Source organism: Syngnathoides biaculeatus, chromosome 11 (genome assembly GCF_019802595.1).
Source record: "Syngnathoides biaculeatus isolate LvHL_M chromosome 11, ASM1980259v1, whole genome shotgun sequence".
NCBI classification, from domain to species: Eukaryota; Metazoa; Chordata; class Actinopteri; order Syngnathiformes; family Syngnathidae; genus Syngnathoides; species Syngnathoides biaculeatus.
Genome location: NC_084650.1, coordinates 12,822,744 through 12,848,977, shown reverse-complemented (window position 1 = coordinate 12,848,977; position 26,234 = coordinate 12,822,744). Strand labels below are relative to the sequence as shown.

At 44.9% G+C, this 26,234-nt stretch overlaps 1 protein-coding gene across 1 annotated transcript in view; it reads left to right on the top strand.

The window, feature by feature from the left end:
* The window catches only part of pdzd11 (PDZ domain containing 11), a 163,598-nt gene extending 141,170 nt beyond the window's left edge, over positions 1 to 22,428 (top strand). The window contains exon 7 of the transcript XR_009797264.1: positions 22,416 to 22,428. The gene's annotated coding sequence lies outside the window, so the exon portion shown is untranslated. The remainder of the gene's footprint in view (positions 1 to 22,415) is intronic.
* Positions 22,429 to 26,234: the final 3,806 nt, after the last annotated feature.

Here is a 26,234-nt window from a genome sequence, read left to right as displayed (position 1 = left end):
ATGGCTGTGAAGAAATACATTCTTTTTTTATAAAAGCACGCACATACATGCACACGCACCCTTAGTTTTACATTTTGTACAATTTTCAACCGTATCAGAGCGCAAATATGATTTGAAAGGCAGATTTTAACCCTAGCGCTACATTTACATTTGTTGTGATCCACAGGATAGATAGATAGATAGATAGATAGATAGATAGATAGATAGATAGATGATAGATAGATAGATAGATAGATAGATAGATAGATAGATAGATAGATAGATAGATAGATAATAGATAGATAGATAGATAGATAGTAGATAGATAGATAGATAGATAGATAATAGATAGATAGATAGATAGTGAGTGAGAGAGAGAGAGATGAACAGACAGACAGACAGAGAGAGAGAGAGAGAGAGAGAGAGAGAGATGAACAGACAGACATAGATAGATAGATAGATAGATAGATAGATAGATAGATAGATAGATAGATAGATAGATAGATAGATAGATAGATAGATATAGATAGATAGATAGATAGATAGATAGATAGAGAGAGATGAACAGACATAGATAGATAGATAGATAGATAGATAGATAGATAGATAGATAGATAGATAGATAGATAGATAGATAGATAGATAGAGAGAGAGAGAGAGAGAGAGAGATGAACAGACAGACAGACAGACAGACAGACAGAGAGAGAGAGAGAGAGAGAGAGAGAGAGAGAGAGAGAGAGAGAGAGAGATGAACAGACAGACAGACAGATAGATAGATAGATAGATAGATAGATAGATAGATAGATAGATAGATAGATAGATAGATAGATAGATAGATAGTGAGAGAGAGAGATGAACAGACAGACAGACAGAGAGAGAGAGGAGAGAGAGAGAGAGAGAGAGAGAGATGAACAGACAGACATAGATAGATAGATAGATAGAGAGAGAGAGAGAGAGAGAGAGAGAGAGAGAGAGAGAGAGAGAGAGAGAGAGAGAGAGAGATAGATAGATAGATAGATAGATAGATAGATAGATAGATAGATAGATAGATAGATAGATAGATAGATAGATAGATAGATAGATAGATAGATAGATAGATAGATCAGGGTGTAGTCGACCTTTTGCCCGAGGCTAGCTGGGATAGGCTCCACCTTTCCCGCAACCCTTGTAAGGATAAGCAGCTTGGATAATGACAGACATATATATATATATACCCTAAATTAAACTGTTGCTAAAAGCAGTCACAGGGACAACACAAGGGCAAAAAAGAAAACATTTTTAACAGCTTAAAAACCACTACAGGGGAATTTTCCATAATAAAAATTGAACAGATTTAATATCGTTGGGAAAATTCTTCCGAGACATCCGAGAATTGCGCACTTGCTGACTTTGTAGGGAAGGACGGAAAACACTTTCTGGCTTTAGTTTAGGCAAAAAAAAAAAAAAAAAAAACACCCCAAAACATTAATAATTAGTGCTAAATGTTGAAAACCTTTTGCTTTCCTCCCTTAAAATTACAGTAATTCCTAAATGAAAAATAATTTAAAAAAATCCTAAAATACATTTTTTAAAAAATAGATTTTTGAAAATTTTCATTTCATATCTTTCCTTCATGAAGCACTAGCCAGGATGGCGTTCATCCTCCTGTGACCTGCAACTGGCCGGCATCCAGTTGAACGTGTTCCCTGATAGGCTCCGGCTCGCTCGCGACGCTAACGAGGACCAGGGCGAGAAAATGAAGGTATGAATGGATGTCGTGCGCTAATTAGACACGTAACACGTGTTGAAAGAGGTACACAAACAAACAGTCGGTGACACGAATAGAGCGGTAGCGCGAGGCGCGTACGGGTAGAGAGGGAGGCGCGCTATATTGCCTTCGGTGTACATATGTCGTCTGTCAAATCGTCTGTCCCTGCGTGACTGATGAAGTCTTGACATGAACCTAATGAGTCAATGGCGCTGACTGTCACGTTTCAGGCTTAAGTAGTCGACACGTCATGGTTGTGCTTCACTCACAAACGTTTGCATCCTCACCACCCGCCAGTTACTCATCGCTGTTGGCTCTTGTTCAGCTCAACAATTATGCTAACGCTACATCAACGTTTTACAAGAAAATTTGTCACAATGACCCAAATAGATTTTTTTTTTTTCTTAGCGATGCAAAGCATTTTTTGACCACGGCGTTGGGTTGCATTGTGCGTTGTTCGCTAGCGCCTACCCGAGGGAAGGAGCTGGAAGAACTGATGGTCAGGATGTGGAGGGTCCGATAGGATCCAGTGAGCTCTTGTACTAGTTTGGGTGGCGTGCAAGTCCTAAAAGGGAGGGTAAGGGGGGGTGCCGACAATCTGTTCAGCAGTCGGAGTTTGTCCTTTTTTGTGGTGGCCCCAAACCGGACCGTGATGGAGGAACACAGTACTGGTTCGATGACTGCTGTGTAGAACTGTCTCTGCAGCCAAGTTCCGCCAAGCTGCAGAAAGTGCATCCTCTGCTTGGGCCTTTTGAGGATGGAGTTGATGTTTGTCTCCCACTCGTGTCACGGCCCTGCCGGTCCCCGTCCTGGCCGTACCGGTCCCCGTATCTATTAATCACATTTATTGTAGAACCACACGGACGATCTGGACTTTACCAGATCGTTGCCTCATGCCTCGTTCCCCCACTTTCCTGATCCTGTTCCTGCTCTCTCGTGGACCGACTCCTGCCTGCCTACTGACACCTTCCGATTCCATTACTGCTCCTCCCGTGGACTGCCCATTGGGTCCTCGACACCGCTTCCCAAACTTCCTCAGCGCCTCTCGAGTTGTGCATTCGGGTTCAATCCCGTGTTCTGGTCGTGACACTCCAGGCCCCGTGAGACTGCAATTCCGAGGAACTTGAAGACAGCGTGAGGGGCAGGAATCATCTCTGCAGTCTTTAGTGTGTTCAGGTCCAGGTTGTGTCTGCCACACCAAAGTCATATTTCAATTTCAGTTTCAATTTCTTTCTTTTAAAATGAAAGTCCAATGAATAGCCAACAGTTATGGGAGACTCCCCAACAAAATTGGGAAGAACGTTCTGGCAACTATTTGATTTTCATTTTAGAGCTAATATGTTCGGCTCGGCAGCACGATCGATCAGCTGGTATAGCGTTGGCCTCACAGTTCTGAGGTCCCGGGTTCAATCCCGGAATCGCCTGTGTGGAGTTTGCATGTCCTCCCCGTGCCTGCGTGGGTTTCCACCGGGCATTCCGATTTCCTCCCACATCCCAAAAATATGCGACATTAATTGGACTCTCTAAATTGCTCCGAGGTGTGATTGTGAGTCCGGCTGTTTGTCTCCAGGTGCCCTGCGATTGGCTGGCGACCAGTTCAGGATGTACCCCCGCCTCCTGCCAGTTGACAGTTAGGATAGGCTCCAACACTCCCTGCGACCCTTCTGAGGATAAGCGGCTAAGAAAATGGATGGATGGATTTAAGATTCATTACAATGAACGCTGGATTACCGTAATTTCTGGCCTATAAACAACAGATGGTGTCAAATTCAAGGCCCGGGGGCTGGCTCTGGCCCGCCGCGTGATTTTATGTGGTCCGCGAAGGCAAGTTATGAGTATGAACGTCGATGATTTTTGTTCAAATCTGGACCAACATTTCAATTTGTCATATCATAAATGATAATGGGGAGATATTGCAAGCGTCATTGTGTGCGACATTAATTGGACTCTCTAAATTGCCCCTTGGTGCGATTGTGAGTGCGGCTGTTTGTCTCTATGTGCCCTGCGATTGGGTGGCAACCAGTTTGGGGTGCACCCCGCGTCCTGCCCGTTGACAACTGGGATTGTCTGGAGCACTCCCCGAGACCCTCGTGAGGATAAGCGGCAAAAGAAATGGATGGATGTTCAACTCTCCTACCTACCCAAGGACATGTTCAACCTGGTTTTGTTTGTAGATGCATTTCATGAAAAAAAAACCCAAAAATCTTTAATAGTATATTCCTTCGCTACATTCATTTCAGGCTACAATGACAAACTGCATACATTTCTATTCAAAAAAGATGGAAAAAAATTGGGGTTGTGTTGATGTTTTATGTCCACACTTTTGGTCAATAATCGCCAGACGCAATTTCAGCTCGGCTGAAGCTGGAGTTCTTTATCTAATGCTCATATATTGACATGATATGTCCGTGCGCACGCACCTATTGTATCGCCGTGTTTACTTTTAGCCGGGGTGGGGTCGGCGCGGGAGGGGTGTGTGGGGGGGGGGTCCAAGGTGAAGAAGGGGCGGCGGGGGGTGCTTGGGCGGTTATCTCGGGAAGCTCCGCGCGCTCCAGAAATACGAGCTCCGGGCCCCGGCCGTAGACAATGACCGTAACACGTGAGAGGCGTTGCACGCGGCGTCTACGGTTACCTGTTTGCCGTGGCTCACTTTGAACTTTTGGCCCGACGGGAGAAAAGCGCGGCTCGTCTGGCTTTTACCACTCCCGTGCTTCTCCACCTTCCTCCCCGACAATTACCCGACACTTTCCTGTTATGTCGCACCTGGCCACCGTGTGTGTGTGACGGCTTTGTGTTCCGTCCCAACAGATCTTTATGTCTTTATCCCGCGTTTGTTGCCTTGTATGTGAACGAGATTCGGCAAAAACTGCTTTCCCCGCAGAGTCAAATTGACAAATTTAATGGATGCATCGTTTGTGAAACCGATTTGTGAAGCTCGGTGATGAATACGACCTCTGTGGCCGTAAGAGTATTTCATCAGGGTACCTGCTCGGCGGCCAAGAGAAGTGACAATACCAGAGCGCTCTCTCTCTCGTTGCGCCACATTTAAAGGGAATGAAAGGAGCCGCTTTGATTGGGCGTTAGCGAAAGTGGTTCTCATTCTTTGCGGGTTTTCAGCAATTAGCTTCAAGTGGGTCGAACGGATTTAGAAATACATCTTGGGGTCCGCGTTCCAGGGCCTACAGATTCCGCGCTCGTTCAAAAAAGGATTTGTAACGAGTCCTGTTCACGTTTAATTACGAAATACCAATTATTCATACTGTACACACCCCCACCGCTCTTTCAGCCATTACGACAGGACGCCTCATTTTCTGTTTGCTTTCTGTCTCTCCAAACAAAAGCGATGGCTGGAAAAGAAAATCCTCCCACCACCCATCACATCATAAATCCATCCATCCTTGTCCTCCGTCCCTGCCCTCCATCCCTCCGCAGTAACTCATGTGAGGCGAGGCAAACCGGACTTTCAAGTCCCACACCTATTGGACTGTGGTCCTCTCACTTGCACAAACAGCCCCAACGGAGCGATTGACTCCGAGGCCTCGGCGGCTTGGGCGCGGCGCCGTCCGGAATAACACGCAGCTGAGCAAACGCACGCATCCATAGGACTTCACCTGTCCTCCCTCGCTAATCCGCCTTTTCTACCGGCGCGACGCGGCCCGCGAAAGACGTTCTTTTATGGCCGCCTGAATGGAGATTTCCTTTGAGGTCGCGCGGTCGATACACTCCTTAATGTCACCTTTGTGCCGTGGTGACATTGCGGAGTGATTGCGGGGAGGTATTGTAATACCGGCGTATGTGGAGGCGATTCAGGAAATCCTTTCATCTGCAAGCTGAGGTTTGAACTCGTTTGGAAAACGTGGCGCGCGACGGAGACGAGTAAAGCGTCTCGATGAATGAGGAGCTCACGCGCTGACGTGGGCCGCTTGTCCCGGGCGAAAGCTTTTAATCAGGCTGACAATTGGGACGGGTGAGGGAAAAAAAATCCAAAAAGTTTACCGTGACACTTCCCACACATTCCTGAGCAGAACCACGGCGGAGGAACAAACACGTTTCGCAACTGCCGTGACCCGAGACAAACTATTATTCTTATTCGTGGTATTAATATCCTTGAACTACTATTAACGAGCTGCTCGGTGTACTGGTACGTTGTTTCCCAACCTTAATTGAGAAGAGGCGCATATTTTGCTTGCGTCCAAAACCTCAAAAAGGAATGCGACAAAAAGGATGGAGATGAAAGGGTGCCGTTTGCATCGCCAGCCTTGATAAAATTAACCGTAAAATTATTTTTTGTAACTTGGCAAAGTGTGGTGTACATCAATCTGCTTGTACAGCATATTTAATGAATACGATTTTTTGAAATTCGGGCGGTACAGAGGAGCAGCTGGAAAGCGTCGGCCTCAAAGTTGTGAGGTTCGATCCCGGCCCAGCCTGTGTGGAGTTGCACATGCAACATTAATTGGACGCTCTAAATTGGCCCTAGGTCTGATTGTGAGTGCGGCTGTTTGTCTCCATCTGCCCTGCGATTGGCTGGCGACCGGTTCAGGGTGAACCCCGCATCCTGCCCGTTAACAGCCGGGATAGGCTCCAGCATTCCCCGCCACCCTCATGAGGATAAGCGGCAAAGAAAATGGATGGATGGATTAAATGGACACTCTAAATTGCCCCTAGGTGTGATTGTGAGTGCGGCTGTTTGTCTCGATGTGCCCAGCGATTGGCTGGCGACCGGTTCAGGGTGTACCCCGCCTCCTGCCCGTCGACGGCGAGGATCGGCTCCACCACTCCCCGCGACGCTTCTGAGGATAAGCGGAAAAGAAAATGGATGGATAAACTACATTGAACGCTGGATTACCGTAATTTCCGGCCTATTTCCCATAAACAGATGGTGTCGAACTGCAGGCCTGCCCGGGGGCCGGATCCGGCCCACTGCGTGATTTTATGTGGCCCGCGAAGGCAAATTATGAGTATGAACGTCCGTGATTTTTGTTTAAATGTGGACCAAAATTTCAAATTCTCATATCATGAATGACAATGATGAGATATTGCAAGTGCCATTGTGTGCCCAAACATCTGCAACACCTTAAAAACACATTAATCTTGATTTCTAATTCCAAAACTACCGTAATTTCCGGCCTACATGCCGCGACTTTTTTCCCCACACGCTTTCAACCCTGCGGTTTATGCGGTTGCGCATTTCTTTTCTCACGGTCGCAAGGGGGCACTCGAGCGGAAAAGGGAAGCGTGAGACCGATGGAATATATGTGCCGAGGAAGTGACTTTTACCGGTCCGGCCCTGTTAGCACTGCACTAGCGTGTTACTGCTGTGTCGCAGTGATTTTTATCAGTATGTTTTTTTTTTTTTTAAACCGGCCCTGTGAGCGCGGCGGCGCTAGCGTTCAACTCTCTGTGTACCGTCTTTCTTTGTAACGATCTCGTGTTTCAATGTGGGCACTTGTGGCTTTTACACAGCTGCGGTGTACAACTGTATGTACCAAATGGTATTTCCTTTACAAATGTACTGGGTGAGGCTTATAACCAGGTGCGCTCTGTCGGCCGGGAATTAAGGTAATAGCTTTTGTTGCCTTTCCCTGCTTTCTAAAATTTGCTTTTCCCTTTTAAACTCTTCAGAAATATTTTTTTTACATACGTATTTATCATTGCAACGAGTTTATTTTCTCTACCAAATCCCCCCCAAATTCTTTTTTTTCCCCCACACTTTAGTTTTCGCGCACTTGTGTTACTCTAAAACACAATCCACTCCTGCCTGGAAAAATTTGGAATATTCCAAAATTCACATGCTAACCCTGGATCAATCATTCCGATCCTCAGCAGGTCAAAAGTAAGTAGAGCCACTTATTTTTCTGTACATTTTTATGATATTTCAAATGTGACTGGGACGGTTAAAATCTCAGCACGCTCCTGTTGCTGAAATTGTGACTGGGACGGTTAAAATCTCAGCACGCTCCTGTTGCTGAAATTAATTTTTTTATACTATTAGTTTCTGATAGAAATGTAATTTTGGGGTCAATTATTGTTCAGTGCTCCCCAGTGTCACAGTACGATTAGCATAATAGTGCACATGCCATGGAGCTATATTTCATGTATTTGCTGATTTTAATATAAAAACTCACTATTGTTACTCTCAGTCATGTTACTTCAATACATAAAAAAATGACATTTGGAGTGGTTTGATATGTAAAGATAATTAAAACTACTTAAAAAAAAAATCCTTATTAAATTGTGTTAATTTTTGGTGATTTGAAAAAAAAAAAAAGTTAGTTTAGTTGAAAATTGTTCCGTTCAGTGGACGCTGGATCGTCGGACCTTCTGTCAACTCCCGCAAGAATATTTCATCCTTCTAAGTAAGCTCATGATTATTGCAGTAGACGCATGGATTGTTTTTATGTTTGTTTGTTTTTTTTACTGCACTCCACATTTAAATGTACAGTAACGCCATAAATAACTTCCAAGTTCAACTTGAAGTTCCGAGTAAACTGCTTTGATGAAGCGTAATTAAGCGGAAAGTCTGACATGTGCCAGTAATTGCTGCGGCTTCGTGGGTGGCATCATCGCCGTTTGTTACACGCTTAGTTCCGCATGAGCGTCCTCATGCTCCATTTTCGTACTCGTGTTTGAACAATCCTCGCGTCCAATAAACGTTCAAAATCCAAATCGGCAACTGCCGCGCTCCCCCTTTTTGTTCTTTGTTTTGTTTGTTCGCTTAAAACTTTCTTTCCTTTTCGCCCGTGTTCTGTTTGGCTGTGAGGGGATCTGCACCCCGTTTTATGCCACAACAGTTTTACCGTGTCGCAGTGGAGTTTCTGGGCTTCTTCTCTGATTTCTTAATATTTTGATTGACGTTTAATGAGGATCAGAGTCAATCAGTCAAACAGAACAGAACTTCCGGAGGGCCGAAAGTGACAAAGAAAGAATGAGAAAAGTAAATCATTCTTTAAATCATCCATCCATTTTCTTAGTCGCTCATCCTCACAAGGTTCACAGGGAGTGGTGCAGCCTATCCCAGCTGTCAACGGCAGGAGGCGGGGTACACCCTGAACTGGTCGCCAGCCAATCGCAGGGCACCAATCGCACTCGCAATCACACCTAGGGCCAATTTAGAGTGTCCAATTAATGTTGCGTGTTTTTGGGATGTGGGAGGAAAGCGGAGTGGCCACCCGGAGAAAACCCACACGGGCACGGGGAGAACACGCAAACTCCGCACAGGCGGGGCCGGGATTGAACCCTGGACCTCAGGACTCTGAGGCCGACGCTTTACTAGCTGAGCCACCGTGATGCCTAAGAGGTAATTAATACAAATTTTTGATATGTGTATAACTTTCATCCTTTGTCAAACTTTGTCATTATTACATATTATTGTGACTTTTCATTTTGCCCCCAAAATATGAATTTGCTTTTGTAATTATGAGTTCTTTTCTTTCTTGAAACTTGTCAAGTTTATAGTTCCTCTGATATTGAGGGGTACATGTGGTAGTTGTGTTAAATTGGCATTAATGATTATAAATCATTTCATAACTTAAAACCTTCGCTCACAACACAAGGCAAAATAAAAGGTCATAAGTTGGGGCATTCAAAATACACATTGTTTTTTTTTTTTTTTTACAAATATGTTTTTATTGTGGCGGCACAGTGAATCAGCTGATAAAGCGCTGGGCTCACAGTTCTGAGGACCCGGGTTCAATTCCGGCCCCGCCTGTGTGGAGTTTGCATGTTCTCCCCGTGCCCGTGTGGGTTTTCTCCGGGTGGGCACTCCGCTTTCCTCCCACATCCCAAAAACACGCAACATTAATTGGACACTCGAAATTGGCCCAAGGTGTGATTGTGAGTGCGATTGGTCGTTTGTCTCCATGTGCCCTTCGATTGGCCAGCGACCCGTTCACGGTGTACGCCGCCTCCTGCCCGTCGACATCTCGGGTAGGCTCTAGCACTCCCCCGCGACCCTCGTGAGGATAAGCGGCAAAATAAAATGGGCGGATGGATTATTTAAAATATTTTAAAAAAATACAGATTGAAGGTAAAATATATTAACTGGCTTTTCCTGAACACGTTGCGCATTCTCTTCTCTGATAGCGTTTGAATAAGTTGCGAAATGTTCGCCTTGCGAAATGCACGCAAAGAACTGCGTGGAAAGGTACAAGAACCGATGTTGCCGCTCGGTTTCGTTTGGGTCAGGGGGGTTATTCATGGCACGTCGAGGTGAAATAAATCGAAAACGTCCGGCGACTCGGGCCCCACGATACGACGACCGCGTTCCCGGTTTCTCTTCCTCTCTGCAGGTTCGGGCCTGAAAGACGTGCCAGACTCGCTGCCAAAAGCGTCGGCCGCCACCTCACCCTGCAGACATGACTGACACACGCACGCCTTTCTCTCCATTTTATCTGCAAGCATATGCAGCCACTCGGAGAAAATATCCTATTTTTTTTTTTCGAGACGAGACAATATAAAATCCAACTTACTGTATTTCTAACGCTTTTGTGTGTTTATACCGTCCGCCAGTATCGATCGCTTGACCTCGTTGCCTTTCCGTGCGACACCTCGCATTGCTTCATAAATTTCTTAATGTTCTGCACTGCAGAGCGTGAACTATGCAAACCTCTTTAAACGCAAGTCTTGTTCTTTGACTCATGATTAGTTTTGTCATTTTTTTTTTTTTTAGCGCATAGAAGCAGTCGCTCATTCTCAGGCCAAAAAAAGGGAAACGTTAAAGGGACAGATCGCAGCAGTTGTGGTTAGTTCGACGCTACCGCCCGACATTGTTTTCGTTCTGTTTGTTTGTCACCGGGAAGCGAGAAGCGAATCAATTTCGGATGGGAATTCCTACTGAGGTTTGATGAATGCGTTGTAGGAAATGGCGGCTGCCAAGTAGGCAGTTGACACACGAGGCTTCATTGGAAGACGCCGTGACATCATAAACGGAAATTCAACGCGAGTGGCTGGCGACCGGTTCCCCTGGTACCCCAACGAGGACAAGTGCGAAAGAGGATGGATGGATGGATGGAGGTCTGTTAGTCAGGTTGCATATTCTGTATCTGTGGTAATAGTAGCAGATTTATAATTTCTATAACACCGATGTGTGTCCCTGTTAGCCTGTCTATGGCATTTCATGTTTTTTCTTGCAAGCGAGTTAATAAAAATATTTATTATCGCGGCGTAAAGAAGGGAGATTTATGAATCTATATTTACACGTTACGGGCGGCACGGTGGATCAGCTGGTAAAGCGTTGGCCTCACACCTCTGAGGTCACGGGTTCAATCCCGGCCCCCGCCTGTGTAGAGTTTGCATGTTCTCCCCGCGCCTGCGTGGGTTTTCTCCGGGCACTGCGGTTTCCTACCACATCCCAAAAACATGCAACATTAATTGGACACTCTAAATTGCCCATAGGTGTGATTGTAAGTGAGACTGTTTTCTGTCTCTTTGTGCCCTGCGATTGGCCGGCGACCAGTTCAGGGTCTACCCCACCCACCTCCTGCCCGTTGACAGCAGGGATACGCTCCAGAACTCCCCGCGACCCTCGTGAGGATAAGTGGCAAAGAAAATGGATGGATATTTACACATTACATTGTATGTGTTTCCATCATTAAACTACATGGACAGAATAAAAATCTTTATTTAATTAAACCCTGTTGTATTGAATTTAAAAAAAACATGATATTTCATTTGCTGCCACCGATGTACTGAAATGCAAGATAATATTCAGCAACACTTTGGAATTAAAATTGCAATTATTCAGCACAACCAATTTCAACATGTCAGAGCCACCCAAAAATTGCACAGATCTCAATTATGGAACGAACAAACACTCGTCTTGAAGAATGTTAAATAATATATATACATTTCAAATCTAAAGTTACAAAAAAAATGTATCCATCCTAATCCCCATTTTTCATGTATTTAACTTTTTTTAAATAAAAAAAACACATGGAAGCAATTCAATGATTTGTTTGGTCATTTTGTTATTTAAACATGAAATGTTTAATTCTGTTGTTTTGTGTGTGATTTTTAAAGTAAACTTAAAAATAAAACATAAAAATAAACATTTTTGGGGAAAAAAAAAGCTTTGATTCGTATTTTGAGATGAGTTTTTTTTCCTTTCCGCAAAGTGATGTTATATGACACTGCCTCATTTCTTGATGACAACAGTGAGAACCAGCACTTAAAAAAAAAACAAAAACGTTTTAATAACTTTGAATATGTCTGAAGAGGGGCAACACTATTTCTACTAGTACGCAATAAATGGAAAACAACGAGCACGGCCGTAACTCTTTGAAATCTTTAAAGTCAGAATCATTTGATTCGCCGTTGCGACACTTAATGATAAACATCAGCATTATGCAGACGGTCGGTATGCGGCTGTGCAATTCCGCGCTTTACGTTTGTACGACAAGAAAAGCGCGAGGCCGTTTCCACGCCGCCGAGGGTGGGTGCAGCTTTTCGGCTCCCTCCGCATTCCTGTCGTGGCTGGAGAGAGCGTCTTGGATCACGGAGCCGTCACACTCCCGCCGTGCGTCAGCGTTTGACACGATCGGCCGCCGTTCACACGGTTCCTCCCTGACATAAACACACCGTAAACAAAACGCCCGACGGCTCGTCACTCGGCTGCCGGTGACACGCGAGTCGTCCCCGCGCTATTTTAAGACCGGGGGAAGCACACCTACGGTGATTCTATAAGGCCGGCTGAGGCACACCCGCCCCCGTCCGTGCACCTGGGATGGAAAATCAAAATCGGGTCAAGGAAATCTCAAGACTACTGTATAGAGATTCCCATCAAAAATTATTTTACTGAAGCTCGCGCACTTAGTCATAATATAATACATATTATAACAACACAAACGGCCTCCCCGTTGCCTGGAAAATATAGTTTGCACGCAGCGCTGATCCTTCCCACCTGCCCGGAACTGGACTCCGCACCCGTCTTCTCGTAAAGCCCCATTTGAAAAACTGGAAACGCGGCGCATTTGTCAAGCGCTCGACACCGAGCCGATATTATCCGCTGGATGCAAAAATAAATTGCGCTTTCAGGCGTCTATCGGAAGACTTATTAAGTTGTTCTGCCTGTCACTGTACGTACGTCACCGTCATAGAGGGATGCAGTATTTAGAGAAGTAATCATTTGGAGCGCCATTTCATTGCATTTGGATAATTTCCACCGGCACAGTTTTTAGGAAGCTCTTGAGGATATAAAAGAGTCACCAGTCAGTCGGAGGCCTGCTACAAAATCGAAGCTCGTTTTCACCTTAATTTGTTTCATTTATTGTCCATTATGTGTCGTGCTGACCTGATTTTGAGTATTTGCAGTGTTTCGGGCCTGACATTCTTCGCAGGGGGGGTGTTGACACTCGTGTGCGCCTTCAGTTTTTACGCATCTTGCAACGTTTTGAAACGCAGGACTCGGGGGACGTAGAGGCACTTCTGGGAAACGTTTTTTTTATTCGGTCCAGTGTCGGGGGAGTCAGGCAGGGATGTCAACGGGAGCGGCAGTGAAAAGGACGTCAGGCGTAAGAGGGAGGTCGGTGGGGCGGGCAGGAGTCGGTACACGGGAGATCAGGAACGGGATCACAAGAGTGCCGGAACGAGACACGAGGCAACGATCTGGTCAAGGTCAGACCGTACGACGAGTCCCATTTGTATCTGTCCTAATTACGTGGATCGCGCACAAGCGCCTCGCCGTTTGCCGCAAGTGTGTGCTGTGTCGGGGACCGGAACAGCCAGGACAGGGACTGCCAGGACCATGACAGCTGCAACTTTTTTTGGGGTATTTTACCGGGGAAAATATCGGCGATAATCGACTTTAGCCCTTTGTCTACAATGTTACAACCGCGAGGAGGTTCCTCCCGGCGTGGAGGCGGCGGACCGACGTACGCATGGAGAAGAATGCACCCCATAGATATCCCATACTGATTTCTCCATACCTATGGTGTAGATTCTTCATACTCCATCGATATGGAGTAATCAGTAGTCAAGTCAATTTCCTCACAAATGTACTTGAGTTGAACGCCAATGGCAACAAGTACACCACAGACTCGGTTCTCGACCACAATCCCTTCCAGAAAGCGGTTCGAGAAGCGATTTGTTCGAAAACCAAATCAATATTTCCCATTACAATGAATGGAAAAAGAAATAATGCGTTCCTAGACTAAAGAATTAGGCTTTTGAAAGCATTTTTAAAAAGCTTTTCCTGATAATAAACTGCATAGTAGGAATACATGTGTAGTTTAAATACTTTATATAGTAAAATATTTTAAGAAATATATTTATTTTTTCCTTAAAATGCACGCTTTAGTAGTAGAGTAGCACATACGCACGGCTTCATTAGTACTTCTGCCGTCCAGTGTTCTGAATGTCACTGGCATAGACAAAGGAAAAATGACATTATTTGGAGTAGATATTCGAACGAAGACACCCGTGTCTGGGAATCACAGCACAAAATTTCTCTCCGTTAAAGCCGTAACCGCCTACGTACTCGAAGGAACGGCGCCGCGCGATTATTGCAAGCTCCCAGCTCGTCTGTTAAATTGCACGGGACATACCCGTCCAGCACGTAAACCAACATGCGGGGCCTCCCTTGACAGTTCGTTGCGTGGTTTTTATTTTTAAATCCCAACTGTCACTAGGTGCCAGTCAACGTCAGGGAGGTTGGCAATCATAAATGGTGTCGTGATCTTTTTTTTTTGTGTGTGTGTGTGTGTGTGTGTGTGTCTGTTTGATGTGCGTGACTGGGCTGCCCTCGAGGCTGCGCTTGTTTTCATGTGAGTCACACCTGAGCGTGTGCAGCGTGTTTCTCACCAGGAAATGACAACAAAGATCACTCCTCGGTCGTTTGAAGGTTTTACAGTGTATCGGCCTCCCTAATCGGAGATATGTCCCACCTGATCGTATCTGCAGTTTTTTTTTTCTTCCAGATTTTCTTCATCCATTCGCGCTACACTCAAAACCACCTTGTGCGGTTTTCTTTACTCCCGCTCATGTACAGTCAACGCCTACACGGCTCGGTATTCACAAACTCGGTTGTACAAGTATTTTTCTCTATGGAATCTATCCTCAGCTGTACACAGAAAAGAATATTTTTCAGGGTTTTTTTTTTTTTTTTTTTTTCTCCTTGTTCAATGTAGTAACAAATACTAATCGGTGCCAATGAAGTAAAGTGAAAACTCGGTTTTCATGAATAATCCCCGACCCAAAAAAAAACAAGAGCACAAAAATCAAAGCGATATTTCTGTAACAAATAATGCAAAACCGATTAATCTGTTCCTGACACCCAAAAATAGTAGCAAAAAATATTCTTAAAATGAACTTAAATGAACTTGACCGAGGTAAAACTACAGCATGTCGTACTTTTCAATACTCAAGGCAATTCTCTTTGTCTTACGGTCATTTTGACAATAGAGTTAACTTCAACTTAGTGGAAAATGGAACCGCTTGAAGTCAAATTGTTTTGAAAAGTTGTGCGGTAACTTCAGTTCACTGCTGCCATACAAATTTCTGCATGCAAGTCAAAGAAAAACAAAAGGCTACACACAAATGCGTGTATTTCGCAAGTCAGTACTTAAGTGCTTGGTCGTGAAAAAAAAATATGCACACAACAAACGACGATGACGACGCATCTACAAAAAAAACAAGGTTTTCTAAATGTGAAAATTTCCTTAGGTAGGTAGGAGAGCTGAATATCCATTCCTCCATTTTCTTAGCCGCTTATCCACACGAGGGTCACGGGGAGTGCTGGAGCCTATCCCAGCTGTCAACGGGCAGGAAGCGATGTACACCCAGAACTGGTCACCAGCCAATCGCAAGGCACAACGAGACAAACAACCGCACTCACTGTCACACCTACGGACAATTTAGAGTGTCCAATTAATGTCGCGTTTTTTGGGATGTGGGAGGAAACCGGAGTGCCTGGAGAAAACCCACGCAGGCACGGAGAGCTTGAACCCGGGACCTCAGAACTGCGAGGCCAACGCTTTCCAGCTGATCCACTGTTCCACCCGGCGTCAATTTTTTTTTTTGTAATAATTCCCTCAGAGGGGGCATATAAATATTTAATCCCCTCATCATATTATTGCATATACACAACAAATTGATGGATAACTTTTGAAATGGGAAGCCAAGGATAATTGTTTGTTCAACTATTGTTCAAGTTGCTGTCAAAAGCGATTTGGTACTCCAAAACAATGCTTTCAATATGTCATCATTGTACTTTATTAAAAAAAATATTTACTTTCACGAGCCACGTGAAAACGATGCGGCGGGGGAAGAACCGGCCCCGCAGGCCTCGACTTTGACACCTGTGACGAGAGACGGGATTGGGGAAGTTTGGTGTTCTAAAGAAGTTCTTTCAGTCCAAATATCACGACACTATACAAATTGATGAAATGTCACAGCTTTAATCACGAGTCCCGAGTTTTTGACGACTGGGTACGGGGGTGTTCGGGGGCGAGGAGCAGGCAGCTAGCGTTAGCCTCCGTCATCGGCTCAGGTGAGCGTTGCGTTCTCACTGTTGGGGCATGACTTTTTGCCTGCATTTCCTCATGAGACACGCCTGGCGACTGACTGCTTACAGTAGTGTTGTTGTACGCGCAAATACTTGGTGGAGCATCAAATAGTAGATAGGCAGCATACCAGGAAAACTACAGTACAGTACTGTATGCTCTGTACCGTTCCGTTGTGCTTGCCAAGTTTCTCTGTCGTACGCACAAATGGAAAAGTTCAGCCTTGCCGTGGTGTAAATCGAGCAGTTTGCCAACAGGTTTTTTATGTATATTTTATATTAGAAAAATCCCAATTCACACCACCGCCCCCCAAAAAAATAAAAAAATTGTCAAAAAATATATATACATTACTATTGAAAGTTTGAGGTCACTTGAAAATGTCTTTATTTTTGAACGTGGAGCACTAGTATTCTGAATAGACCTGACTTAAGACTTTGGATGTTTCATGCCGTTGTCCATTCGGACACTTGCTCAAGGTTTAATCTCCTGGCTGACATCTCGAGATGGTGCTGCAGCGTTTCCATGTATTTCCCGACATATGCACCAGTCCCCCCTGTAGAAAAACAACCCCACAGCACGTAATTCAAAGTGGGACGGTCCTAAAAGATTTTGTCAACTTGGCCTTGGTTCTTCCTTTCCTACTCCTTGACGCCCCCGGTTCTCTGGCTTGCAAGGTTCCCTGTTAATCCTCCAAATGCGATGATGCTCATTACGGTCAAACAGTTCTATTCCAGTTTTGTCAGACCACGGGAATGTCTCGAAAAGTTAAAGTCTTTTCCCTTGTGTGGTTGAACTAACTCATCTGTTTCTCATGGTTTTTTATTTTTTTAAGTGACTGTATTTTCCTGGCAACGATGGCCGAACGTTCCCACTGTGTTTATTTATATTTGCGTGGAATACTTAGCACAGATGAACGTGTCAACTTCTCAGGTGCTTGGAAATTGCACCCAAGGATGAACCAGACCCGTGCAAGTCCACAATTCTCTTCCTGATATTTTTGGTAGATTTCTTCTGACTTTCCCATGATGTTACACAGAGAAGCCGTGTTTTTACAGGTGTGCCTTCAAATACATCCGCAGGCGTGTCTCTAATTAACTCAAATGTCAATAAAACTTTCGGAAGCATCTGAAAAAATGACATCATCATCATCAAATTGTTTAAAGACGTAGTTATGTTTCTGTAAGTAAACTTCTAATTCTGAAAAAAAGTAATGGAAAATGCCCCCAAATCCTTCTCTCGTTGTTCTGACGTTTAGCAAATAGAAATAATTTGGGTAATCCGAACTGACATAAAACAGGAAAAGTTTGGTCTGATTTCACATCAGACGGTCATTTAAAAAAAAAAAGTATTTTTCTATAATGTTCTCTATGTAAATATCTGGTTTCAACATTAGTTACACTCTTTAGTGCACAAAAACAAAACGGTAAACAGTAAATATCTTTGATAAATACTGAATAAGTATACTGTAATTATAGAAATACAATGTACAAAAGCAGTTATTTGGATGTGAATATTCACGTTGTAGCTAAAAGGTGGAAAGTCTGTGTAAAAATCTACAAATGTAGACAGTATCTTAAACCTTCTAAATCGCTTTATAAAAATACTACATAGGTACAAATTGTTGTTATTATTTCCCATATCAGCCCGAATTCTCGTGTCACAAGTAATAGTTTTAAAAGCAATATTATAGTTGGGAAACCAAAAAACGACACATCCTCTCGCTCTCCACGTGTGTAACTTAACACCAAGCACCTCATTGCTTGTTTGCCTACCTGGGTCTTGGTGTCTTAACCTGTGTCCCTAAACAAACCTTTCAGAAAAGAAAAACAAAATCACTGTTGGTTCCTTGCACTGTGCAAACAACTTTTTTTTTTCTCTCCTTCATTCCAAGCCTGCAAGGGAAGGAGCGGCGCCATCTGTTCACCAGCCCCCACTAGCGGCCCAGAGGCGGTACTGCGTTCACGTCAAGCGAACAAGACTTCACACATTTTTTTTTTTTTTTTTTTTTTTGTCCCGTGCGTGTTGACTGAATGCATTTAAGCTTCCGCGCCGGTGATCTAATTAAGACGGAGTTTTGGTAATGTTGGCGCTGCAGGAACGGGGGGACGAGCCAAAGCAAACACGTGCCGCGACGTGCACACGGTGAGAATGTGCTGACGGGCAGGTGGAACACTTTGGCGAGGCCGACCGAAGTGAATCATTCCACGGGAGCGCTGCTGCAGCGTCTCCTCCCCGTTGGCTGACCGGTTCGTTCGTACGATGCCCGTTCAGTACGGTACTGTAACACACGTGATGATTTTTTTAAACATCTGAAATGATTTTTGCTTCTTTTTTTTTTTTTTTTTTTCTACAACGGGAGATGCCCTATAGGCAGGGAATATATATATTTACATATCTTGCAAAATCTTTCAAAGACTTACGTCAATCGGGCCTTTCAGCACTTTGATGGACTTTGGCATAATTGTCGTGATGTGTGCAAAAGATAAGATCAAAATCATCAAAGTGTGCTTCACGATCGTGTGTGTGAGACTGGAAATGACAAACCAACGGTCCAAACGATGGACATTTCTCAAAATTGTCACCGATTCTCAGTGTGTGTGAACCACTCTTTAAATGATTGTAAAATGGAAGCGACCCCATACAAAAATTACAATAAATAACATGAAAATCTCTTGGTGCACTCAAGATCAGGAAGGAATACTCTGAAAATCAGAAAGGAATATTCTTAAATCACCCCACACTGGAGGATAATCTTTTAGAGATATTAATAATTAGAGAAATCAATAATTAGTACATTTTTTTTAAAACATCATCTACGTTTTGCCGACTTTCATCTGAGGGACGAAAAATGCTCAAATATTCTCCTGTAATTGATTTAAAAAGAGCTCTTCTGGTGTGTTGTGTACTCGAGATCTCTGGGGGGGGGGGGGGGGAAGACATGAACGCTCTTAATATATCCCACATCAAATAATGATAGCTCAGCATATTCTTTTAGAGACCTCCAACAATTGGGCCTTTGTTGACGTTGATCGTGAGGGGTGAAAAATGCTGACATATTTCCAGATTCTTGATATGGGTGTTCCCTGTTTAACCATTGTTTTCAGATCAAATTGGGGAGGAAGATTCACTCTTAAAACACACCTTGGGACAGAATAATCCCTCAGGAAGGCATCGCTTATTATGTATTTTGCTGACTTTCATCAGAAGGGGGAAAAATGCTCAAATTTTGTCCCATTATCGATCATGTTAGGCCCCCGTTGACTGATTTTCTGCCTCAACTCTTTTCTTAGAAGATCTGAATGGAAAAATCAGTGTTAAAACACCTCACAATTTTTGAAGAAACATCCCGATAATCGGAGCTTTTCTAACTTTGATCTGAAGGGTTTTGTTGGCATCACCCTAGAAAACGATTATCGGCTCCAACACTTTTCCTAGCCGATTGGGGACAAAAACAACCTGTGAAGAGACATGATAATCGGATCACTTTGGTGACTTTAAAAACAGCAGAAAACGCAGAAATTTTGCATGACTGTCGGCAACGTGCGCCCCGTTTGACAATTGTCGCCACCGATCATTTTCTGAGCTGATCGCTCTTAACGCACCCCACAGCATGATCGTAAAGGATGATCTTTTTAAGACTTCCAATAACCTGACATTTGATGATGTTCGATGGATTACATAGATTGTCAGTAAATCTGTACGATTGTCTGCCCCCAACTGTTTTTGTTTGTTTGTTTGTTTGTTTCAAGAAAAATCACACACCACAGCATATCTGAATAAGTCGCCAGCAACATCTGGTAATGAGATCTTTGCTGACTTTGATGGGAAGCAGTGAAAAAAGCGGTAATGTCACACGATTATTCTGGTAAGGGTGGACAATAATCATTTTGTGAGCAGATCAGGGTGCAAAGTACAAATTTTAGTATCTTGCACCCCGTATTTGTGCACTTAAGAGATGGTTTAGTGGTACAGGACCGGTTCAGGGTGTAGTCCGCCTTTCGCCCGAAGCTTGCTGGGATAGGCTCCAGCTTTCCCGTGACCCTCATGAGGATAAGCAGGTTGGATGCAAATGCGGTCATAGCCAGCGTCGCTCTGGCAAATTTATACCTTTTTTGAAAAAATTTGCTAAATTCTAGTTAATCATACATTGGAAACGGGGGCAGTGGAATTTTTCCTCGATGACCTCCGCGTTCCCGAGTGGAAAGTCGGGTCGGGCCTCAGCCACAGTAGCGTTTGGAAGACAAACAGACAAGCAGTGCACGCCGGCGGCTGCCATAGCGCCGAAAGCGCTTTCGTTGTCCCTCTTGGAGCAACAGCAGACACAGTTCCACCTAACGTGCGTGTCATCACAGTGGAAAGACGCCATTGTGTGCCTGCTTAGCCTCAAAATGCCCCTCCCACACGCTTGGAACGTATGAAAACACACTTTTTAAAAACACGCTGTGCACTTATTTCAACCCACCCAAAATCACACGTTGAAAATCAGAAAAAAAATCAGCAACAAAGCAAGATCGCAAAGTTTTGACAGTGACCGAGGAATAGTTCTGAGTGTCCTCTGTCAGCGCGTTTTGACTTTCCTTCAAGTAAAACCAGTTCCCCAAACCGGGCCTCCGAGCAGAAACGCCTGGAACGGGTCAGGCTATTGGGTTGCGGACGCATTGCCACGCAATTGTCCTAAAAGTGGGGACGGAGAAGACGTAAGCGATATGACCGGCGACCGCGGTGGGATCATATTAATGCAACGACGATCCCGCGGGACTTCCTGCCCGACCCAATTAGAAGCCGCACCCAGCGAGGCGGGTAACAGGAGAACACTTTTCACAGGGTCGCATTGGAAGAGGTGCTGAAACACGCCCAAGTTTGATTCCGATGACCCCCGTCGTCACTTCGAGCCGCCGTGCAAATGGGACCCGAAAAATGAAATCCAGAAATCCATTTAGGACAAACGCTTTACATCCAGGCACACCTTCGGGATATCCCCCCCCCCCTTTCATAAATCTAATGCCAATTTAACGCAACTACCACATGTACCCCTAAATACCAGATCAACTATAAACTATATATATATATATATATATATATATATATATATATATATATATATATATAAATTCATAAATATTTGGGCAAAATGAAGAGTCACAATGTTACATAATAATGACAAAGTTTGACGAAGGAGGAAAGTTATACACTCGACCAGGGGTGTCAAACATACGGGCCGCGGCCCGCAAGGAAGTTCGATCAGGCCCGTGGGATAATTTAAAAGTGGGGGAAAAAAATGCATAAGAGACACAGAATAAATATTTTTAATGAGATGCAATTTATGGGTCATTCGCTGGGGGGGGGGGCACTGATATGATCAGACTAGAAGACAACATTGTTTGGGTCAGAGAAGAAGACAACAGCATGCACTTGGACAGGCCAAAAGATTCCCCTGTATTTCCGATTAGTTTATCTTCCTTCACTGAAAAAAATGCATTTGGTTTACATTTCTAAGGGAGCCCAAACTTAATTACGCAGCAATTCTCATCCTTGTTTGTTCTTCTTCTTCCATGTTTAACTTCGCCATTCACGTCGATTGGCCGCGAGGAGTCACGTGACTCGGCCGCCTCCCACAGCGGGCGCCGCCACCGCGAGTCTGAGCGAGCAAATCTGTTCCGCCTTTGAGTCTAATATTCCACTAAATTGCGGTCGCGAACACGTCGGATAATTTGACGTCCCTCGAAGCGATCCGTGCGGGTTCAGTCGCTGAATATGCATGAGGCCTTTGATTGTGCGCGCGATTGGGATCTTTTGTGGCCGCCGTGATAAATTTTCATCTCGGCGGCGCGGCCGTGCGGGGAGCCGCCGTGCGCGAGCGCGAGCGGACCGAGCGGTGTCACTGGAATCCGCCGTGTTGTGAGAGCGCCATACCTTTCAGCTTCATTAAACCAATTTCACGCCGAGGTGAGCTAAGAGAGGAAGCTCCGAATCCGAGCGCCGCCGACAATGGCGCATTGAGGGGGGACGAGGCCAAAGTAAATTAGGTGGCACTTCGCAGATGGCAAATTAAAATCGGAAAGTTGGATAGGAAAAAGTTGAGGCTGAGATGATTATGTCTTTATTGTGCCCTCCCTCCTCAATCTAGAGAAGCCCCCCCCCCTTTTTTTAACCCCCCCCCTTTTAGCAAGTACTTTCGCACACCCACCCCTTCTACCCCCCCCCCTCCCCCTCCATCCACAACCTAACCCTCTAAGAAAAAAAAAAAAAAAATCATAATGATCTATTTCTTGTCCGGTAATTGCTTTCTAAGATGCTCTCGCTCAAAGGGCCGATCTCTGCTGATGCTCCTCCTTTCAGCGCCTTAATTTGCTTGAGTCTTATCGGCCACATTTCATATCCAGGAAAATCGTATGAATTAAACATTGATGTGTGCGGCTTATTCCGAGGCCGACGCTGACCTCCTACATCATCCGCTTAGCACCTTGTTTGTGAACAAAAACTGCAGCCCGCCGAATCCTTTTAGTCCTCAAACGAGTTGGGCTTGGAAAAAAAAAAAAAAAAAAATCAGCATTCATACAATTCCATCCATCCATTTCCTTTGCCGCTTATCCTCACAAGGGTCGCAGGACATGCTGGAGCCTATCCCAGCTGTCGACGGGCAGGAGGCGGGGTACACCCTCAACTGGTCACCAGCCAATCGCAGGGCACATCGTGAAAAATAGCCGCACTCACAATCACACCTAGGGGCAATTTAGCGCATCCTATTAATGTTGCATGTTTTTGGGGTGTGGGAGGAAACCAGAGTACCCGGAGAAAAGCCACGCAGGCACGGTGAGAACGTACAAACTCCACACAGGCGGGGCCGGGATCGAACCCGGGACCTCAGAACTGTGAGGCCAACGCTTTACCAACTGAGCCACCGTGCTCACAATCACACCGAGGGGCAATTTAGAGCGTCCAATTAATGAGATGTGGGAGGAAACCTAAGTGCTCACCCGGAGAAAAGCCACGCAGGCACGGGGAGAACATGCAAACTCCACACAGGCGGGGCCGGGATGGAACCCCGGACCTCAGAACTGTGAGGCCACCGTGCCGCCGCATTTATGCAATTGAAAATATGATTTTGCACCGTTCTCCTGAACAGTGAGATCCCGCTGAAGCTTTGGAAGCTCCCTGCAGAGGACGTCTCAGAACATCCAAACTTGAACGGATGAAAGCAGTTTAATGTGAGTCCTCAGTTTTAAGAGGGTGTGCACACTTTTGCAAACTTTTTTTTTTTTTTTTTTACTTAGAGATTAAAACATTTGCTTGTGGTTTTGTATTTTTTGCTCGATTACATTTGATTCCAAACACTTGATTTCTTTATTGCTCAACTGACCTTCTGTAATTGTCATTTTTCGAGTGACATTATTTAGGTTAGCAAACATGCTTGCTTGTCAACAAGTGTTGCATAACAAACGCACGCTGGTCTGTGTGGCTATCGGGGTTCACGTCACAACTGGACCTCACCCAGTCCTGAGGAGGGCCAAGACAGCCGCATACATTCCCCCCCCCCCCCGTGCCCCCACCCCCAATACACCAGCACCCCACCCCACCTCACTCTTTTAAAGGATCCAGAAGGAAACAAAGAGAGCAGGTGCTGACGGCCGCATTGAGCCCTCACCTGCACCCGGCGGGGGGGCTGGGGTGGGAGGTGGGGGGCGCGTCCAGCCGAGCCAAGAGGCCCTCCACCCCATTCACGGCGACACTCAGCGGGCGCCGACGCTGACGGGCCGCCTCCGCAGCGCCGCGCTGCACTTCAACATTTTTTTTTTCGTTTTTGTTTTTAATTGCGTATCGACGGTACGGTTCTATACAGGTACAGAACAAAGACATGGAAGAGACCGACCCATCCCACCTGTATCTGAGAGATGGACGCAGAGCTAAAGACATAAATAATATAAGCACAAGATAACGAAAATAGAAATGAATACATACTGTAACTACCAAGTTAAAGCTCAAGAATATTTAAATGATAGAAAAATTATAGCAGTTAATAATTTTGCAAATCAAATGAAATAAACTACAAATAAATAAATACTTGATTAGAAAATATACTAAAAAAAATTAGCTTTAAAACCTTTAAAAATAATTTGATGATATGTCTATACTGTGTACATCAATACAAAATTCATCCTCTTTCAGCGACTTTGCGCCTCTTCCACTTTTCCGTCCTCAAAGTACTCTTTCCGACTATTTAGCACATCTCCATCTCTTAATCCTTAACCACCCTAACCTGCTGCACACCCTTCGCGTCTCTATCCCTGTCTGGCCAACTTGTAGAAATCTCTCTCATGTTCTTTCCCACCCAACCTCACTTTTTGTGTCATCACATGCCCAATTCGGACTTTGCCAAACTCCACCTTTGCCCTACGTTACATCGCCTCTCTTTGGAGCTCTCAGTCGAGCTACACCTTACAATTCCCCTCCCACGACCTTACAGTCAGCAACTTCCGTTAGATAACATCCCCTCCACAAGATGTAATCCACCTGCGCCCTTCCACTTCAGTTCTTGTCGGTCACCCCATTTCTGTTTCAGCCTCGTCACTGCATCTGCCGCTCTTTTCTCCAGCATTATTTAACTTTTAAAATTGCCAAAAGTTATTAGTGCGCATTATACATAGGTATAGGAGAAAATGGAAAAAGGCTTCTCTGGTGCGCTCATTTACAATCTTCTTCTTTTCCTTTCGGCTTGTCCCGTTAGGGGTCACCACAGCGTGTCATCTTTTGCCATCTCAGCCTATCTCGTCCGTCTTCCTCTCTCACACCCAACTGTCCTCGTGTCCTCCCTCACAACATCCATCAACCTTCTCTTTGGTCTTCCTCTCGCTCTTTTGCCTGGCAGCTCCATCCTCAGCACCCTTCTACCAATATACTCACTCTCTCTCTCCTCTGAACATGTCCAAACTATCTAAGTCTGGTCTCTCTAACCTTGTCTCCAAAACATCCAACTTTGGTCCGTCCCTCTAATGATCTCATTTCTAATCCGATCCATCCTGCTCACTCCGAGCGAGAACCTCAACATCTTCATTTCTGCTACCTCCACTTCTGCTTCCTGTTGTTTCTTCAGTACCACCGTCTCTAATCCATACTGGCCTCACCGCTGTGTTATAAACTTTGTCGTTCATCCTAGCGAAGACTCTTCTGTCACATAGAACACCAGACACCTTTCACAAACTATTCCACCCCGCTTGGGCCCGTTCCTTCACTTCCTTACCACTCTCCATTGCTCTGTATTGTTGACCCAAAGTACTTGAAGTCGCATTCTTATTTAACTCTTCCTTTAAAATAACCCAAATTGTACTTCTACTGTCATCTACAGTACACCATGGTCACTTCAAAATAATTTGAACCCTGTCCCTAAACCTGTAGCCTTGCTGTCTTTCCACCTGTTCCCCTGATCACATCTCATCTGCAAATGCTTGTCTGAAACCTGACTTGAAACCGTAGTTCGATACCCTTAACAATTTTTGAAACTCTACTGTTGACTTTAAACTCTCATTTGACAACTTAACTTTCATTTGCAACCCCATAATCGAGAAGAATCTAGAAGAGAAGGTTAGGAGGAGCGACAATGTTTTCATAGACGTAGAGAAAGCCTATGACAGAGTACCAAGAGAGGAACTGTGGTACTCCATGCGCAAGTCTGGTGTGGCGGAGAAATATGTTCGAATAGTACAGGACATGTTTGATAGGAGCAGAAAAAGAGTGAGGCGTGCCATAGGTGTGACAGAAGAATTTCAGGTGGGGGTGGGACTGCATCAGGGATCAGCTCTGAGCCCGTTTCGGTTTGCGGTGGTAATGGATAGGCTGACAGATGAGGCTAGACTGGAATCCCCTTGGACCGTGATGTTCGCAGATGATATTGTGAAAGCAGGGAGCAGGTGGAGGAACAATGAGAAAGATGGAGGAACTCACTGGAAAGGAGACAAATGAAGATTCGCCAAAGTAAAACAGAATATATGCGCCTGAATGAGAGGGGCGGAGGT